The 4,806-nt window shown below is 44.7% G+C and overlaps 1 pseudogene; it reads left to right on the top strand.

Moving 5' to 3' along the window:
- The first annotated feature begins 1,497 nt into the window (after positions 1-1,497).
- Positions 1,498-2,605, top strand: LOC107976053 (coiled-coil domain-containing protein 86-like; annotated as a pseudogene).
- Positions 2,606-4,806: the final 2,201 nt, after the last annotated feature.

The following is a 4,806-nucleotide window of genomic DNA, read 5'->3' as shown; positions in this document are numbered from 1 at the left end:
GATACCGCTGCAATGACCTCTTCTGAGGTCCCATCTCTGTTCATTAGGAGCCCTGGACAGGGAAGCTGTGTTATAGAATACCACACCACCCACTATCCTTCCAAAGACTGTTCTTAAAATCAACTCAAACAAAAAAATAACTGCGATAGACTTGACCTTTGAAAAAGAAACATTAGATCCTCTTTCTAGTAGCTGGGAAATTCAGCACTAGCAACAAAATTGTGTGAATCACTGACAGAAAAGGGGCCAGTAGCTGTAGCTCTCACCAATACAAATGAGAGGCAGGCAAAAGGCAGATTAAAATATGATCTTGTTGATGCTTTGGCTTTGCTTCCCAGGCTTTTGGTGTGTGGAATTGTAGACTGCATTTTTCTTGTATAGAGCCCCAAAGCATTAGAATTAGGATAGTAGATCTGGGCCACGACAGGCTTTCATCCATTGGCAAGAATTAGACCCCAGGGAGGAAGAGGCAGGGTAGTCTGCACTCAGGGAGACTTCAAGAGCACTCTTGTCTTGGGTCCCAATTGGCCAGGCAATATCATGGTTGAGTTTCTGAGCAGTAAAGTGGGATATAAGTAGATGAACCACAGGAGAAAGAATCCTTAAACAGTCCCAGGCAGAAGTAATTTTCTACGGTTTTGGTTGGCAATTCTTTTGAGATTCAAAGGAACAAAGGACAACCAATTCAACAGTAATAAGAAACAGAAAGTGGCAAATTATTCAGTAATAGGGGTTAAAAAACAGCTATAGAAGCCCTTTAAAAATGAATTTCATAATATCAGATTTCTGCTTTCAGTAGTGGCAGAATAGGATATTTGGACCAACCTACCTATCTGTTGAAGACCATCAGAAAAGCTGAAGAAAGTAGTTTGTAAAAATCTGCTTGAAGGCATTAGAGAACAAATAAGGCAGAAAAGAGTTACCAGGTAAAGATTTGGGGGAAGGCAGAAACCCAGAGCAATGGAAACCCAGTGGCATTTAGGACTACCTCTGCCAATCCCAGAAGAGATGGTTGAGAGGTTAAAAACATAAACAGGGCTTTGATTGCTTTGCAGAACACAGGGGAACAGAAACTGGATTCTATAATTTGAGGTGATACTCATAATTATCTATACTCTGGAAGAAAAGATGAACTAGAAGTAAACTAACTTTCAAAGGGAATGAAACTCAGCTTAAAATCCTCTCATTACTGAATTGGATTAATGGGATCCTAGGTTGCTAATGCCCCAGCTATCATCCAGAGGCACAGATAAATCCTTTCTGAAGACATGGTAACATTCTTCTAACTTTTAATTTTTTCTACTATTGTTCATAACCAATTTCAGGCACTTATGCAAAAATAACCAGGCATATGAGAAAAAAGAAAAGTACAAATGAAAATTAAGAGAAAGAACAGATCCACGGGGGATCCAAACAAGGAAGGTATTAACATAGACTTTAAAATAACCATGCCTGATATGTTTAAAGATAACATTGTGGATGTGTGTAGGGGTTTGGAAACTTACCGACTGAACGATGGATACACCGCCAAGGCGAAGCCGACAGCTGGAAGGCCTAGGGCCTGAATCCCTCCAGAGCCTCACCTCAGTTTCGCAGTAGGAGATGGGTCCTTGTGGAGTTCGAGTTAGACACAGAAGAAACGAGGGAGCCCGGGTCTCCTCCGAGTGTGCAACAAGCTGGCCTGGGCCCCCCCCCCCCCCGAAAGGAGGCTGGAGAGAAGCCCAGGATCACCCAGTCTTTGCAGCAGGGTGCAGGCTTGGAGTCCCCCCAAGGGCGGCCAGAATCAGTTCCAGGGTCCCCCCAGTGTCAGCAAGGCCTACACCTGGAGTCGCCTCAAAGGCAGCTGGAGTCCAGTCCTGAATCCCCACGATGTCAGCCGAAGCCAAGTGAGGAGGCACCCAAGTGTTCTCAGGGCCAGGGAGTACCTGGCCTCGGAGTTGGCCCAAAGTAAGGAGGAGCTGATCCCAGGGGGCCCCCCAGCATCAGCTACTGCCGGGGCCAGGATCACTAGAGCCTTAACCCCAGTCAGGAAGCTCCGGGTCCGGAGCCCTCTCAGCCACTACTGCAGCTAACACTCGAGGCACCTGGCTTCCCCCAGGGTCAGCACGAGCAGAGCAAACTACCTCCAGCTGGGGAGATGGTGACAGACGGCTTCGGGGCAAAGAAGCCAAAGGGTTCTTCATCCCAGGCCCCAGCGTCCAAGAAGCTGAAGGAGGAGCAGCTTCCTGTAATCCCGAAGGGGAAGCCCAAATCGGGGCAAGTGTGGAAGGACCGCTCCAAGAAAAGATTCTCTCAGATGCTTTAGGACAAGCCCCTGCGTATATCGTAGCAGCGGAAGATGAAGCAGGAGAGGAAGCTGGCCAAGGACTTTGCCCGTCACCTGGAGGAGGAGTAGGAGAGGCGCCGCCAGGAGAAGAAACAGCGTCGGGCGGAGAACCTGAAATGCCGCCTGGAGAACGAGCAGAAGGTGGAGATCGTCCAAGTGATCCGAAACCCTGCCAAGCTCAAGCGGGCAAAGCAGCAGCAGCTGCGCTCCATTGAGAAGCGGGACACCCTAGCCCTGCTGCAGAAGCAGCCGACCTAGCGGCCGGCAGCCAAGATCTGAGCTCAGGATGGCCCGAGGCCTTCCACGGCGAACAATCATGTCAGACCCAGCACCTCAGGCCGCTGCTCAGACAACTCTGCTGGAGCCGGCACTCCAACCCCATGGCTCCAGAATAGGGACCCCCAACTGGGGTCCCTTGGCCTTTGAAGACTTGCAGGCAGGTCTCTGTGGGACAGAAGCCCAGAGGTGGGGCTGGGACCTGGCAGAGATGGGGCGGGAAGAGATTCAGCCCCCATCCCTCCTTCCTCTCCTTCTCCAAGTGCCTTCAAACCAAGAACAGTACATTATTCTGGTTCCTCAGTGAGCTGGTGACTGGTGGGTGACTTCCCTAGCGATGTATGTCCTGTCTCAGCGTCCTAGGTCCATCCCAGGCCTGGAGGCTGGCAGTTGGGAATCCAACTTCCCCCACACCTTCCCAAAGGCTGCTCTGGGCACCTCGGCGCCCCACTGGTTCTGTCCCCAGCAAACTGAATCCAGCTCCTCCCTACTTTTCAACACTGAAAGATTAAAATGGGAGGCTGCAGGGAGCAGGGTTTTTCCCTAGCACCCCCTTTCCAAACCAAACTCTGCAGAAGCCCCAGAGAATCTAACTCATGTCCGTCCAGTCTACAGCAAAAATATATTTATTGCGTGCCTGTTGCATACAGGCACAATCCTAGGCACCAGCCAATACAGACAGTAGACCAAAGTAGGAGCTTTTATTCTGATGGAGAGAAAACATAATAAACAATCAAAGTGCAAAAATAAATAAATAACTGTGATTTTTCACAGAGAAAAATCAAATGGAATCTGTAGAATTGAAAAATTCGGTAACTGAAACTAATAATTCATTGAGTGAGTTTAATAGAAGAATAGACGCACCTGAATAGAAAACTAATGATCTGCAAGATAGGCCATGAAAAAATATTTGGAATGATGAATGATGACAGAGGAAAGAATAAGAGACATGGGGATACTGTGAGGAATCTAACATAATGTGTAATTGGAGTCCCAAAAGTGAGGAGAGAGATTGGGTAGAAGCAATATTTGAAGATACAGTAGCTGAGAATCTTCAAAAAATGATGAAAGACATTGAGCCACAGACTCAGGAAGTACTACCAGCTCCTAGCAGGACGAATAAAAGCAAAAGCAGACCTAGGCACATCACAGCAAAACTGTTCAAAACATCTTCAAAGAGTTGACAGAAAATCAACCAACTGAGGATCCTACACTCAGTAAAAATACCCTTGAAGAATGAAGATGAAATAAAAACATTTTCAACCAAACATGGATAAATTTGTCAGCAGAAGACCTGTACTGAAGGAATACTAAAGGTTATTCTTCACACAGAAGGAAAATGATTAAAGACAGAAATTGGAGGTGTAGAAAGGAATGAAGAGCAATGGAAAATGTATGTAGGAAATATAAATAAATATTGATTATCATAATGCTTCATGGAATTTATAATACCTATGGAATTAAAATGCATGGCAACAATAATATGTAAGGTCAGAGTGGGATGGAAGGGGGTAAATTAATAAATCAGTATTTTAAGGCATTATCAGAAGAGGGTAGAAGTATAAAATAACATCAGGCTTTTATAAACCAGGATGTATACTGCATCTCTATGTTAATGACCCAAGGACTATTAAAAGAGTACCACTCTTGATACACGCACTCATACCCAAGCACACATGCACTTGCATGCACACATAGAAAAGTCATGGGAAGCCTCCACCAAAATGTTAATTTTGGTTATATGTGGGTGGAGGCAGCTGGCCAATTTTTCTCTTCCTTTGCTTATGTGTATTTTAATTTTTTTCTAGCATATAGAAAATGAATCACTACCCATCGAAAGAGCTTTACCTTCTAATTCTATGACTCGTCTATTTCTTTTTTAGCTCTTCTGAGCTGTAGATAGATAATTTAAAGTAAAATTTGCCATTAATTTGAAGTCTGGTTTGGTTTTGTTTTACTGAATAATAAAACCTTAATATCTTCCCCTGTCATTAAATACTATTCTATAATATCTGAATGACTATAGAATAGCCCTTTGCATAGCTGCTCTATAATTTAGCCATTTGCCTATTGTTGGACATTTGAATTATTTCCAATTTTTAGAATAAATATTCCTAATGGACATTCCTGCAAACATGATTTTTTTCTGAGGAGATATTTCTAGAAGTGTAATTGCTGGGTAAAAGGGTCTACAAAATATTAAG

The sequence above is a fragment of the Pan troglodytes genome, chromosome 6 (genome assembly GCF_028858775.2).
Source record: "Pan troglodytes isolate AG18354 chromosome 6, NHGRI_mPanTro3-v2.0_pri, whole genome shotgun sequence".
Lineage (NCBI taxonomy): Eukaryota > Metazoa > Chordata > Mammalia > Primates > Hominidae > Pan > Pan troglodytes.
Note: the sequence above shows the minus strand (reverse complement) of the source record. Positions and strands in the feature narration are given on the sequence as shown.